The sequence below is a fragment of the Heptranchias perlo genome, unplaced genomic scaffold (genome assembly GCF_035084215.1).
Source record: "Heptranchias perlo isolate sHepPer1 unplaced genomic scaffold, sHepPer1.hap1 HAP1_SCAFFOLD_53, whole genome shotgun sequence".
Taxonomy (NCBI): domain Eukaryota; kingdom Metazoa; phylum Chordata; class Chondrichthyes; order Hexanchiformes; family Hexanchidae; genus Heptranchias; species Heptranchias perlo.
The window spans coordinates 6,826,184-6,842,688 of NW_027139548.1; positions in this window are offsets into that span (position 1 = coordinate 6,826,184).

The window sequence follows — 16,505 nt, forward strand, 5'->3', positions numbered from 1 at the left end:
TACCGGAGCAGAATTGTTAGCCCTAGTGAATGTTCAGAGGCATTTCAAGCAGATAAGGAGCACAGTCACATTTCGTGTAAGTGCAGGGCTACCACAAGTACCGAAGAAGCACGGTCATATCAAGTTTACATGTAGCGATGCCACTAGTACTGGAGGAGCGTGATGACCTCTGGTTGTTATTTCGGGTACCAATAGTACCGAAAAGACGATCATCTCTGGTGCAAGTTTAGGGTACCATTAGCATCGGTGGAGAACCGTCACCTGCAGTGAAAGTGTAGGTTTACCACTAGTACCAGCAGAGCAGTCAACTGTCGTTTAACTGTAGGATTCATCTACTAGCGGAGGAGCACAGTCACCTCTAGTGTAATTCTAAGTGAACCATTAGTCCCAGAGGAGGATAGACAGCTCGAGTGTATGGGCAGGGTTTCGCTACAGAAGGTAGACGGTCACATCTGGTTTAAATGTAGGGTGCCACTTGTACAGGAGGAGGAATGTAACCTCTGGTGTAAGTGTTGGTTTACCACCAGTACCGGAGGAACAAGGTCTCCACTCGTGTAAATGTTGGGGCACCTCTAATCTAGTACCGGAGGAGAACGGTCACTTCTCCTGTAACTCTAGGGTACCACTAGAACCAGAGGAGTGCAGTCACATCTACTGTAAGTGGTAAGTGTAGAGTATCACTAATACCGAAGGAACACATGGGAGTATGTTACTGTTGCTGTCACAGAGACATGGTTGAGGGAGGGGCAAGACTGGCAGCTCAATATTTCGGGGTACAGAATCTTCAGGCGAGACAGAGGGGGAGGAATAAGAGGAGGGGGGTCGCAATATTAATTAAAGAATCAATTACTGCCATAAGGAGGGATGATATATTAGCAGGTTCCTCTAATGAGGCCATATGGGTGGAGCTTAAAAACAAAAAGGGGGCAAGCACTTTGATGGGAGTGTACTATAGGCCCCCAAACAGTCAGGGGGAGATAGAGGAACAGATATGTAGGCAAATCTCAGAAAATTGTGCAAATAATAGGGTAATAATAGTGGGGGATTTCAACTTCCCCAATATTAACTGGGATGCTCAGAGTGTAAAAGGCTTAGCGGGTACAAAATTCTTAACGTGCATCCAGGAGAGGTTTTTGAGCCAGCATGTAGAAAGTCCTATAAGAGAGGGGGCGGTACTGGATCTAATTCTAGGGAATGTGGCCGGCCAAGTGGAAGAAGTGCTAGTAGGTGAGCACTTTGGTGACAGTGACCATAATTCGGTGAGATTTAAGGTGGTCATGGAAAAGGACAGGGAGGGGCCGGAAATAAAGGTTCTAAATTGGGGGAAGGCCGATTTTAATAGGATAAGGCAGGATCTGGCCAAAATGGACTGGGATCAGCTGCTTGTAGGAAAATCCGCATCGGAGCAATGGGAGTCTTTCAGAAGGGAGATTGAGACCATACAATGGCAACATGTTCCCGTAAAGGTCAAGGGTGGTTCCAAGAACTCCAGGGAACCTTGAATGTCAGGGGATATATGAGAATGGATTAGGAAAAAAAGGAGGGCTTTTGGCAGATACAAAAGGCTAAAGACGGAGGAAACCCTAGAGGAGTACAAAAAGTGCAGGTGGACACTTAAAAAAGAAATTAGGAGATCAAGGAGGGGCCATGAAATAACACTGGCGAGCAAAATAAAGGAAAATCGTAAGATGTTTTATAAGTATATTAAGGGTAAGAGGATGACTAGGGAAAAAGTAGGGCACATTAGGGACAAAAATGGCAATCTGTGTGTGGAGCCGGCAGATGTAGGAGGGGTTCTAAATGAATTTTTTGCATCTGTTTTCACTATGGAGAAGGACGATGTAGACATAGAAATACGGCAAGGGGACTGTGATATACTCGAACATATTAACATCGAGCGGGAGGAGGTATTGGCGGTTTTAGCAGGCCTAAAAATGGATAAATCCCCAGGCCCGGACGAAATGTATCCCAGGCTACTGTGTGAGGCAAAGGAGGAGATTGCGGGGGCTCTGACACATATATTCAGAACCTCTCTGGCCACAGGGGATGTGCCAGAGGACTGGAGAACCGCTAATGTAACACCATTATTCAAAAAGGGGAGTAGGGAAAAACCGGGGAACTCCAGGCCAGTGAGCCTAACATCAGTGGTAGGAAAATTATTGGAAAAAATTCTGAAGAACAAAATTAGTCTCCACTTGGAGAAGCAAGGATTAATCAGGGATAGTCAACATGGCTTTGTCAAGGGAAGATCATGTCTGACTAATTTGATTGAATTTTTTGAGGGGGTGACTAGGCGTGTGGATGAGGGTAACGCAGTGGATGTGGTATACATGGATTTCAGTAAGGCCTTCGATAAAGTCCCCCACAGGAGACTGGTCAAGAAGGTACGAGCCCATGGAATCCAGAGTGCCTTGGCACTTTGGACACAAAACTGGCTTAGTTGCAGAAGGCAGAGGGTGATGGTCGAAGGTTGTTTTTGTGACTGGAAGCCTATGGCCAGTGGGGTACCACAGGGATCGGTGCTGGGTCCCTTGCTGTTTGTGGTCTACATTAACGACTTGGATATGAATGTAAAAGGTATGATCAGTAAGTTCGCTGATGATACAAAGATTGGTAGGGTGGTAAATAGCGAGGAGGATAGCCTCAGTCTGCAGGACGATATAGATGGGTTGGTCAGATGGGCGGAACAGTGGCAAATGGAATTTAACCCGGAAAAGTGCGAGGTGATGCACATTGGAGGGACTAACAAGGCAAGGGAATACACAATGAATGGGAGGACCCTAGGCAAGACAGAGGGTCAGAAGGATCTTGGTGTGCAAGTTCACAGATCCCTGAAGGCGGCGGAACAGGTAGATAAGGTGGTAAAGAAGGCATATGGGATACTTGCCTTTATTAGCCGAGGCATAGAATATAAGAGCAAGGAGGTTAAGATGGAGCTGTATAAAACACTGGTTAGGCCACAGCTGGAGTACTGTGTGCAGTTCTGTTCGCCGCACTACAGGAAGGATGTGATCGCTTTGGAGAGGGTGCAGATGAGATTCACCAGGATGTTACCAGGGCTGGAGTGCTTCAGCTATGTAGAGAGACTGGGAAGATTGGGTTTGTTTTCCTTGGAGCAGAGGAGGCTGAGGGGGGACATGATTGAGGTGTACAAAATTATGAGGGGCACAGATAGGATGGATACTAAGGAGCTTTTTCCCTTCGTTGAGGGTTCTATAACAAGGGGACATAGATTCAAGGTAAAAGGCGGGAGGTTTAGAGGGGATTTGAGAAAGAACATTTTCACCCAGAGGGTGGTTGGAGTCTGGAACTCACTGCCTGAGAGGGTTGTGGAGGCAGGAACCGTCACAACATTCAAGAAGCATTTGGATGAGCACTTGAAATGCCATAGCATACAAGGCTACGGACCAAATGCTGGAATATGGGATTAGAGTAGACAGGGCTGATGGCCGGCGCGGACACGATGGGCCGAAGGGCCTCTATCCGTGCTGTATAACTCTATGACTCTATGACTCTATGACAGTCGCCTCTAGTGTCAGTTCAGGGTCCCACGAGTAACGGACGAGCAAGTCATCTCTTATCTAAGTGTAGATGTTCCATTCGTACCGGAGGAGTGCAGTCACATCTAGTGTAAGTGTAGGGGTAGCAGCAGTACCGGAGGAACACGGTCACCACTAGTGTAGTGGTGGAGGAGAACGGTCACCTCTCGTTTAAGTGCAGAGGTACCACAAACAGTGGAGGAGCACGATCCCCACGAGTGTAACTGTTGGCGCACCACGAGGAGAGAAGGAGCAAGGTCACCCAAGTGTAAATGTAGGGTAACATTAATACCGAAGGAGAACGGACACCACTCGTCTAATTTTAGGGACACCAGTAGCAGAGAAGGATCACGGTCAGAGCAGGTTCACCACCAATAATGTTAGCATGGGGTCACCATCAGTAACGTAAGAGTAGGGTCATCAACTATAATCTTAGAGTGGTGTCACCATCAGTGTAATGTTCGGATGGTGTCACCGCCAGTAATGTTAGAGTAGGCTCACCACCAGAAATGTTGCAGTCGGGTCATCAATAGTAATGTTAGAGTAGGGTCACCACTAATAATGTTAGCTTATCAACAACACCAAAAATCTTAGAGTAACGTCACCAACATCAATTTTAATATCTGGACATCTCCAGTAATATTCAAGCAGGGTTGCCACCAATAATGTTAGAGTAGTGTCAACATCAGTAATGTTGGAGTAGGGTCACCATCAGTAATGTTAGAGTACTGTCTCCACCAATAATGTTAGAGTTGGGTCACCACCTGGAAAGTTTGAGTAGCGTCTCCACCAGAAATGTTAAAGTAGTTTCACAATCAGTAATGTTGCAGTAAGCCCACTATCAGTAATGTTAGATTCGGGTCAGCATCAGTAATGTTACACCAGGGTCACTATCAGTAATATTAGATTTGGGTCTCCACCAGTAATTGCAGAGTATTGTCAACAATAGTAAGGTTAGAGTATGTTCACCAATAGTAATGTTAGAGTACGGTCACCTAATGTTCGAGCCGAGTCATCACCAGTGATCATCACATTATAAAACACATGTTAATTATGGGATGGGCCAGTGAAGATTTTACTGAATTCTTGAGGCATCAAGTACCTAGTGCAGTTTCCATGAGGGATGTTCCCTTCACGGTTCACATTCCCTCAGGGATTACTTTCCGTTCATTGGTGTGAATGGAATGAGTTTCATGGACTGAGGTGCACAATTTCCCCATTGACGTCCCGGGCGCCCTGAAGAGGAAAATCTCGCCTTGTTTGTCAAGTGACTGAAACTAACGCCAATTATTGTGCAACCTTATTTTCTCACCGGGGCACCGATTGTTCTATAAAGGGGGAGTATTTACGGATCTCAGATACACTCCAATGGCAACCGCAAAGCCGGACAGACACCACACAAGCTTCTAAAAAATGGAAACGCCAACAATTCTTCAAATAAAGGAGATTTACTACCCGGTACTCGCATCCTTTGGTTTTCCCGGTAAGTCAATATAACCTGTTGTTTCATAGTTGTTCACTATTTCACTGTTAATGATTAAGTAACACAGTCCTAGAATGTCCTCATTTCAGAGTCACTTATCCACCGGGATAAATTGATGAATATCAGCGGGAACCCGCGCCGCAAGTGAGGCCCTGCTCTGATCGGTGGATCGTGGGCACCGGGCGATCAACTTTCTTCCCGATACGAGGGAGGACGAGGCTGATTCCCCGCCCCCACTAACAGTACATAGATCATTGAAGAATGTGTTGCCTCGTGCCCCTGATAAACATTTTATTTGTCCCGTTGTTCCTGTATACTTTTAGTTGTCAATTCCTTTGTATGCAGCCACCGCAGCGAACAGGAGTCGTTGAAAGATAATTTGAGAACTAATTGCCGCTCAGAGAACTGCTCCCCTCCGCTCGGCTGCAAAGGTCCTTCGCGGTTCCACCAGCTCCCGCTTTGTGATCGAGCAGCTCCCTCGGGGCGATTATGAATAGAAAAAGCCCAGAGTTTCGTACTAAAGTGAAGCATTTGTCTCGGCTGAATGTTTTATTTGAATTCATATATTTCAGTAATTGCTTTGAAATTATATTTCAAACTGCTGACACCTGATGCAGCTCCTGAGACCCCGCTCGACAAAGAAACTGAAGGAACTAAATGTAAATTTCGATCTATTCTCCCATGGGGCCGCAGCAATAAATTATAAAATCGGGTCGTTCCATCACATGGGTATAAGCCTCGTGGCGGGATGGTTTTAGCGTTCAACACCGTATTGAAATGTGTGTTTGGACGCACGGAAGGAAATCCGATTACTTACTGACTGCCGAAAATTAACAACTTCCAGAACCATCCCTTCAAGGCGTTTTTCTTTGCACCTGTGACGTCCCTGCGTGGTGCTCCAGATTAGCCTCGACCGTACACTGAGAATCATCGAAGTTTACAACATGGAAACAGGCCCTTCGGCCCAACATGTCCATGTCGCCCAGTTTATACCACTGAGCTTGGCCCAATTGCCGGCACTTGGCCCATATCCCTCTATACCCATCTTACCCATGTAACTGTCCAAATGCTTTTTAAAAGACAACATTTTACCCGCCTCTCCTACTGCCTCTGGCAGCTCGTTCCAGACACTCACCACCCTTTGAGTGAAAAAATTGCCCCTCTGGACCCTTTTGTATCTCTTCCCTCTCACCTTAAATCTATGCCCCCTCGTTTTTGACTCCGCTACCTTTGGGAAAAGATTTTGACTATCTACCTTATCTTTGCCCATCATTCTTTTATAGACTTCTATAAGATCACCTCTAAACCTCCTGCTCTCCAGGGAAAAAAGTCTCAGTCTATCCAACCTCTCCCTATAAGTCAAACCATCAAGTCCCGGTAGCATCCTAGTAAATCTTTTCTGCACTCTTTCTAGTTTAATAATATCCTTTCTATAATAGGATGACCAGAACTGTACATAGTATTCCAAGTGTGGCCTTACTAATGTTTTGTACAACTTCAACAAGACATCCCAACTCCTGCATTCAATGTTCTAACCAATTAAACCAAGCAAGCTGAATGCCTTCTTCACCACCCTATCCACCTGTGACTCCACTTTCAAGGAGCTATGAACCTGTACTCCTGGATCTCTTTTTCTGTAACTCTCCCCAACGCCCTACCATTAACGGAGTAGGTCCTGGCTCGATTCGATCTACCAAATTGCATCACCTCACATTTCTCTAAATTAAACTCCATCTGCCATTCATCAGCCCACTGGCCCAATTGATCAAGATCCCGTTTCAATCCAAGATAACCTTCTTCAAAGTCCACAATGCCACCAATCTTGGGGTGATCTGCAAACTTACGAACTATGCCTCCGAAATTCTCATCCAAATCATTAATATAAATAACAAATAACAGCGGACCCTGAGGCACACCGCTGGTTACAGGCCTCCAGTTTGAAAAACAACCCTCTACAACCACGTTATATTGTGAGTGGAACATCAATCAAGTGTTCGTGGCGACAGCGATGGAAATGAAATTCGGGACAGATGTACGACGGACGGATGTTCCGATGTCGCCTGTTTTATACGATCGCCCAAAGTCCAAATCCCCCCGTTGACTCTTCACTGCCTGGGTGTCGGTAGTAGTGGGGACGCTCTCCGTTACCATTCCCCAGACTGATTCCGAGTGATCCTCCCCACGCTGCCTTGACAACGTCTGACTGAAGTAAGCTGGAAGGACGGCGGATTGTCAGTCCCTCGATATTGAGTGTTTCGTGTTTTGTTTCTTTTAAATAAATTGTCGTCATAGCTCGCCTATAGTAAAAAAAATCCACGTGCATTACCCCAGGATGGTAAACATCGGAACATTTCCCCACAATATGCTGTGAGATTTATCTGAGTATCCCCGTTACTTACCTCTTGTCCCTCTTTCTTACAGCGAACCTCGTGGCAATCGTGATTCTATCCAGAGGAAATTGCGGCCTTTCCAAATGTACCTCGATCGATATGGTGGCCATGGCAAGAGCAGATCTACTGGTCATCATCTTCAATGTAATAGAGTATCACATTTTAACGAAAATATTTCCACATCCATTGCAGTCCTACACTATCATTCAAAAGTTCATGATCTGCATGACTTGTACCAACCTGGATCTGTCGGTGTGGTTCACCGTCTCGTTCACATTTGACCGATTTGTATCCATATTTTGTCAGAAGTTTAAAGCAAAATATTACACAGTGAGAACCGCGGCTGCGGTTATAACAACGCTCTCTCTCCTGATCTGTTTAGAAAACATCCCCTATTGGTTTGCATTTGAACATACACAAATAATTAACAATGTTCAGTGGGGTCTCCGCCCCAGTTTGGCCTTTTATTCATCGCCTGCAGGCGTAATGTACACATGGTTAGAAAGTACTTTGAATCGATGGATTCCTTTTGCTTTAATATTTCTGTTTAATTGTTTGACAGTCAGGCGTATTTTAGTGGCCAGCAGAGCCCGCAGGGGCCTTCGGGGTCACAGCAGTGAGAATAAGAGCGATCCAGAGGTGGCGAACCGAAGGAAATCTATTATTTTATTGTTCACTGTATCTGGTAGTTTTATACTGTTGTGGCTGACAGCTGGCGTGAATTCTTTGGCGATCGGTCTGGTCGAGCAGTTCCGCCGCGATTATGCAGCTCCTGCTTATATCGCCACTGAAACCGGAATTATGCTGATGTATTTAAGTTCATGTACAAACACGTGTATTTATGCAGCTACCCAAACGAAATTCAGGGAAGAGCTGAAGAAGGTGGTGACATCTCCTTGGACATTTATTCTGATTTTGGTTAAACATTGAAAAGTCAAACCAAAGCTTCATGTCCTAACTGGAGCTCAATAACACTCCGTGTTCCATTTTAGAATGGCCGTCTTTCTTTGCTGTGAAAATGATCAGGGATCAGAAAACATATCTTCTATTTTATGCCCTGAGTTTCATATCTGCTGCTTCCCTAGGGTGGACAGAATAGTTTCCTGATAAAACAGCGCAGTTCCTGCTCAAGATTCAAAGAGAACAGTCATGTTTGGACTTCAGTCGTTCGGTGGAACATGTTGGCGGCAGCGTTAACTGTCATACACACTTGGTACTGGAATAGGACGCGCCAGTTTGTTGAATAGTTTAAGTTTTCGTTAGTGTAGAAACAATGAAGGGTGTTAGATTCATGGTTATTTGGAATTAATCTGTAATCTTGGTGTGAATGTTGCAGGCGCTGGTCCCCCATCAGACACCGCTACCCCTTGTCTCCTGGCCAAATAGAATGGGACCCCTGTATCTTGATAAGTGACTAAGGAAATTGACTCGTCAATGTGACGTTAGGCATCTCTGTTAACAGATATTTATTAAAATATCAATTGATCATCAAAATGTTGGAATGTTATAAGAGACCATGTGGTCCAACCAGTCGTTGTCAGCGTTTTCCGTACACTCGAGAAAATAGTTCCAATCACTTTATCCGTCCAGTCTCAAAATCCCTTCAACCTATTTTTATTCACACATCTGTACAATTCAATCTTGAATATGGACATGATTTCTGCTTCTATAATTTCTGCATCTTCGCATCTCTCCATGTAAAGAGGTTTCTCCCACCCTCAGCACCAAATCTCTTATATTTATTTTGTGAGCTCTTGCCGTTATTTCTTGATCCCTCAACTAATGGAAGCTTTCTGCTCCAATCTATTCTGTCCCGTCCATTCGGACCTTAAATCACCTCGAAACGTCTTGCCACAAGAGATCAATCTGGTATCAATAAACAATCTCGTGAAAATCCGGAACGTGCAGTTAAGACAGTTAATTGATATATTTATCTTGCAGATGGTGATGTCCTTGCTTAAACTGAACAATGAGAACAATGTATTTGATAGCTTGGCCACTGCCCGGAACATCGGGTCCGTGCAGGGAGAGATTCTAATCAAACGTCTCCGGACGCCCTGAACTATTGAGAGAGAGCCGGAAAGGGCAGGAATGGCTTGTCTCGGATTCCTCCTGCTGCCTGATCTTGGGATATCGCTGCGTTTACAGAAGTGACGTGTTGGCCGTGAAGCAACCAGCATGCGATGCATGGAAGGGGAAGCTGGATAAACACATGAGGGGGAAAATAATAGAAGGTTATGCTGATAGGGTGAGATGAAGAGGGCTGGAAGGATGGTCGTGTGAGGCATCAAGACCGGAATCTGCCAGTTGAGCTGAATGGCCTGTTTGTGTGTTGTACTTTCGATATAATTCCATGTAATTCTGTGATGAAGCTGCACTGAAGAACGGGCCCAAGCCATGGTCAGTCACGCTGACAACACCACGACATGAAATGGTTAATGTGGCACTGGACGGTATGCAAAACCAATGGGTAGAGATCTGTGCAATAGAATAGTTCGAGACAGATATAATGCTGATGAGATATTGTTCAGTGTTGCCTTATATACGGTAACGCCAACTAACGGGGCACGGCAAGGAAATGATAATTCACACTGTCCTGAAGTGTGCCTGTCTGATAATGTATTGGTTTCTCCTTATATTGTAGTAATGTTAACCTTTTGCCTCTGCCTATGAAGCAGGGAATTATATGTCAATTTAAAATCTCACTGTGCTGTTGGGCCAGGGCTGACCCTGCAGCAATGTTCAGTTTCAGGATGAAATAATAAGAGACTTCATTAAAGTGGGATCATTACATACTGATTCATAATTTTAAAGAACTTTAATCATTTGATAACAGTGTGGGAAAGCAGTTAATTCTTCAACAAAAACATCTGGACATACATAACCAATTGAATTGGTGCGAGTGATACAGAAACGTGAATGGACTTATTAATAGAGGTAGAATTGCATGTGTATGGATCAAGGGAGAAACTATCGATGATATAACGAAGTAAGGGAATTATACTTGATAGCCCAATAGAAAAAGAGCTCGGTTTGTAAATAAAACTATCGCTATTGATAACGGATAAGTCAATTCCATTCTCCTTATGTGGAGTTGTATTTTAACTTCCATATAATTATGTGATCCATAATTGTGTCTATTTCCAGGTACAGGGAGTGAGAAAATGTATAAAAACTGTCTGTTTGTAATGAGTATTCGGATTGGCAAAGGTCTAAGATACTGAGCTCAGAACTGTAAAACGGTTGAATCCCCAACAAACCATCATCGGGTGTGGTTGTACGTCCAAATTTAATTTTATGTTTAAGTGCTATTGCATGCACCGTGTGCTTAAGAAACTAATGGCACCTCACTTCAATGTTCAAGAACCTGATTGTAACATTTCCCTTACAATTGCCTTAGTACTTTCATTGTGAATGCAACTCATTTATTAATTATGATTCAGTGCCCCCTTTCCCCGTCAATCCTTAACGTTCCAATTGATCCTGAGCTTGTCCAAAATCCAAACTCCACATGAATGCAGGTCCCCTGTGGATCCCAGTCTGTGCCTATTCAACTGGCATCGATCTCGTGGGGAAATGGCGGTGTCTTATGGGCAGTTCAGTGTAATGGGCACATTACATTTAACCGGATACAGACGACCAACAGTAATTAAGGCACGAGTCCAGCAGCAGGCAGAGATTTTAATTCCATCAGTCAGCGACGGATCTGCACTCAGTCACAATCATAACAAGCCGATGTGCATTCAAACACATCATCCAAAATCAACAGGTGAAATATAAGCAACGTCATGATCAAGTAAACCATTGCATTACCGTGTCAAATTCAGTCACATAAGGTGGTGATTCCCGCCCCCTGTTTCTAATCTAACTGCTGTTCTTTTCCCTTGAGTTCCTCGATTTCGAATTGAACAGTTATTGTATTTCCCTGACATTCCTGTCTCCTCTATAACTAATTAAACAGTTACAGTCTTCCCGTGTCGCCCAGTTCTAAACAAATGGCTGTTGTATTCCGCTGGTCACCATTACTGATTAAAGATTTGCTGTATTCTCCCAATTTTCCCCGTTCTCAATCCTTAATTGAACATTTATTGTGTTTGCCCTATTTTCCACTTCATTCTATTTCTATTTGAACAGTTGCTGCGTTCCTTCATATTCCTCTTTCCTCTATTTCTAAATCAACAGTTGTCATATTCATTTTTATTCCGCTAAACTCTATTACCAATTAAATTATTGCTGTGTTCCCCTAAATTCACTTGATGTCCATTTCCAATTAATCAGTTACTGTTTTCCGTTAAATTCCCCTGTTCTCTATTTCCATCTAAACCTTTACTCAACCTCCTAAATTCCCATTCATTGTATTTCTAATTAAGCAGATCGTTTTCCCTTAAATTACTCTGCCTCTATTTCTTATCAATTTACCCGCTTCAAGCACAGCCTGTGTCCTCTGAAACAGCTTGTCATTTTTTTACATTATTTAATGGAGAAACCGTGCTGTGTCCCACACACTCTGATCCTGGATGTTCCTGGGGCCTCTGTATGTTTGTCAGAGGATTGTTAACACGAAAAGTGCAATTAAACTGCTGGTGCGAAGATCAGCTGCAATTCAACAGTTTCATTGGTTTAGATGATATCTTAATTCAGAATCTATCAGTTACGATTTTAGCCCTGTACATAATTAAAAGCAGATTTGTCCTGTTAATGAAATCTCACCATGGAAATCTCACCAACTAACACACTCGACTTCTCCACAAGTCGCTAAAAATAAACGCTGCGAGTGGCCTGTCGTATCCCATTCGATTTAATGTTTGTTAAATAACTTGCTGGTAGCCCAGTCAAAAAGGCGAATGGAATGTTGGCCTTTATCTCAAGCGGTCTGGAACACAATGGGGAACAATTTATGCTTCAGTTGTTTCGAGCCTTTGTCAAACGCCATCAGGAACACGTCATTCGGTTTGGGAACTGCACCTCAAGAAAAATATACCTCGGAAGGGGTGTAGCCGAAACATCGCCTCAAATATTCAAAGACGAACAGAAACATGATCAGGGGTCGAACCCACGCTCTTAACTTTTCAATGCTGAGGATGCACCGCTTGGACACTGCGCTGTATCCACGTACTTTTGGTTACCCCGGATATGACCGCAGATGTCAAACATGTTTCAATGATTATATCTGAATTGACCTCCCCCCTCACGGAGCAGGGGTCCTGACGGGTCGTCGGTACTTACGTCGCGTCTCCTCAAATGTATCTGTGCTGTTCGCCTCAACTACTCCATGTGGTAGCAAGTTCTACATTCGAACTTCCAAAGAAGTTTCTCCTAAATTCCATACTGGATTTATTAGTGACTATGTTAAGTTTACGGCCCCGAGTTTTGGATGCCCTGAAAAACGGAAACATTTTCTCTATGTCGACTCGCTCAAACTCATTCATTTTCCTGAAGACCTCTATTAGGTCACCCCTCAGCATTCTCTTTTCCAGAGAAAAGAACCCCAACCTCTTCAGTCCTTCCTGCTAGTTATAACCTCTCAGTCCTGTTATCGTCCTCCTAAATATTTTTTGCACCACATCCAGCGTCTCTATATCCTTGTTGCAATATGGAGACCACAACTGTGCAGAGTACTCTGAGCGTGCTCTGACTAAGGTTCTATACAAGTTTAACGTAACTTCTCTGTAGGAGTCAGTGGTCTCGTTGGTAATCCTACCAAAACACAACAGCGCACACTGATTCATGTTGAAATTCATTGGCCATTTACGTTTCCCTTCTGCAAGTTTCTTAACGTCTTCTTGCATTTTGTTGCAGTCTTCCTCAGTATTAACTATCCGCCAATTTATCCTCCAATGTGGTGTCAGCAGCAAATTTTAATTCTCGACTACCGCTTATCATGTCCAAATAAATTTGTGAAAATGGTGAACAACTGTGTTCCCAGCACGGATTCTTGTGTAACACCACTTTCCATCTTCCGCCAGTTTGAGCAGCGACCTTTCATCCCAAACTTTGTTTTCTGTTTTGTAGCCAGTTTGCTATTCATTCTGCTGCTTGTCCGCTGACAACTAATGCTCTGACCTTAGTCATGAGTCTTCTATGTGGGACCTTATAAGAGACATTTGAATGTTCACTGCATTGGAATGTCATTGGATTTGGACATGTCAATGGATTAAGAAAGTCAATGGACTGGGATATATCAATGGATTGGGAAACACATTGGACTGGGACATATCAATGGATTGGGAAACACAGTGGACTGCAATATATCAATGCATATAGGAATCACTGTGGATAGGGATGTGTCAATGGTTTGGGTAACAATTTAGACAGGGATATATCAATGGTTTGGGCAACAGAATTGACTGGGATATATCAATGGGTTGGGAAACACAGGGGATTGGAATATATCAATGGATTGGGAAACACTTTAGCCTGGGCTGTATCAATGCTTTGGAAAGAGCATGGGCTGGGATATATTAATGGATTGGGAAAGTTAGTGGACTGGGAGAAATCAATGGATTTGGAAACACAATGGACTGGGATATATCAATGCATTGTCAAAGTCAGTGGACTGGTATACCTCAATGGAACGGGACAGTCAATGGACTGGGATGTATCAATGGATTGGGAAACACAATGGACTAGTATATACCAATGGATTGGGAACCACTGTGGATTGGGATATATCAATGTAAGGTGAACTTAAGGTGTTAGGAGATAAATTAAAAAGCAGGATCTCAAAAGTAGTGATCTCAGGATTACTACGAGTGCCACGTGCCAGTGAGTATAGAACAGGAGAAGCGACCCGATGAATGCGTGAATGTAGGGAACGTGTAGGAGTGAGGGATTTAAATTCCTGGGATATTGAGACCTGTTCTGGGGAAGGTGGGACCACTATCAGCGGGACGTTTTGCACCTGAGCAGGACCGGGACTGATGTCCTCACGGGAGTGTTTGCAAGTGCTGTTGGGAAAGTTTTGAACGAGAATGGCAGGTGCTTGGGAACTTGAGCAGGGATACGGCGGACGGGGAAAAACGGATGGAATAAAACGACAGAAAGGGAAGAAGCAACAGTGCAAGGCAGTGAAAACAATGGCTAAAAACAAATAGGCATATGTTTCAAAATAACATTAAGATGAAGAGTAATCTTAAAATGACAAGTCTAAAGGCATTGTGTCTTAATGCGCGGAGCATTCGCAACAAGGTAGATGAATTAAAAGCGCAGATAGATACTAATGGGTGTGATATAGTTGCGATTTCGGGGACATCGCTGCAGGGTGACCAAGGATGGTAACTGAACATCCAGGGGTATTCAATATTTAGCAAGGAAAGGCAAAAATTGAAAGGAGGTAGGGTACCGTTGCTAGTAAAGGAGGAAATCAATTCAATAGTGCGGAAGGAGATTGGCTCGGAAAATCACAATGTTGAACCTGTTTGGGTGCAGCTAAGAAACACCAAGCGGCAGAAAACGTTAGTGGGGCTTGTCTTTAGGCCCCCAAACAGTAGTGGAGAAGAAGGGGAGGGCATTAAACTGGAAACTAGAGACGCATGCAAGAAGGGTACAATTATAATCATGGGTGACGATCATTTTCATTTTGATTGGTCAAACCAAATTAGCAACAAGACTGTGGGTGAGGGATGCCTGGAGTGTGTCCGTGATGGATTTCTAGACCAATACGTTGAGGAACCAATTCGAGAACAGGCGATCCGAGACTTGGTATTGTGCAATGAGAACGAATTAATTAAAAATCTTGTTGTGCGAGGTCCCTTTGGAAAGAGCGCTCAAAACTTAATGGAATTGATCATTACGATGGAGAATGAAGTAGTTGAATCCGAAACTGGGATCCTGATTCTAAATAAAGGAAATTACGAAAGTATGAGGTCTGAGTTGGCGCGGATAGATTGGGTAACTTTACGAAAAGGGAGGAAGGTGGATAGGCATTGGCTAATATTTAAAGAACATGTGCAGGAATAACAACAATTATTCATTCCTGTCTGGCTCAAAAATAAAACAGGAAATGTGGCTCAACCGTGGCTTACAAAAGAAATTAGGAATCGTATTCGATGCAAAGAGGAGACATATCAAATTGCCAGAAAAAGCAGCAAGCCTGAGTATTGGGAGCAGTTTAGAATTCAGCAAAGGTGAACAAAGAGATTGATTGAGGGGAAAAATAGAGTTTGAGAGTAAAATGGAGGGAACATAAAAACTGACTGTAAAAGCTTTTATCAATATGTCAAGAAAAAAAGATTAGTGAAGACAAATGTCAGAAATGGGGAAAATTTTAATGGGGAACCAAGGAATGGCAGAACAATTAAACACTTACTTTGGTTCTGACTTCACAAATGAGGACACAAATAACCTCCCGGAAATGTGAGGGAACCAAGGGTCTAGTGAGAAGGAGGAAATGAAGGAAATCAGTATTAGTCAAAAAATAGTGTTCCGGAAATTAATGGGAGTAAAGGCTGACAAATCCCCAAGGGATGATAATCTACATCCCAGAGTACTAAAGGAAGTAGCCCTGGAAATAATGGATGCATTGGTGGTCATCTTCCAAAATTCTATGGATACTGGAACAGTTCCCAAAGATTAGAGTGTGACAAATGTAACACCACTATTTCAAAAAGTAGGGCGAGAAAAAACAGGGAATTACAGACCAGTTAGCCTAACATCAGTAGTGGGTAAAATGCTAGAGTTTATTATAAAGGATGTGATAACAGAACACTTGGAACGCATGAAGTGGATTGGACAAAATCAGCATGTGTTTATGAAAGGGAAACCACGCTTAACAAATTCACTGGAGTTTTTTTAGGAGGTAACTTGTAGAGTAGATAGAGGCGAACCAGTGGATGTGGATTCCTAACATATTAGGAAGGAGTTCTAGGCCTTGGAAAGCGTGCAGAGGAGATTTACTGGAATGACATCAGGGATGTGGAGATACAAGAGAAGCTGGGGTTGGTTTCTTTAGAACAAAGAAGGTTAAAATTATGAGGGGTTTTGACAGAGTAAATAAGGAGAAACTGTTTCCACTGACTACAGTGTCGGTAACCAGAGCACACAGATTTAAGATAATTGGCAAAAGGACCACAGGTGAGATGAGGAGTTTTTTTT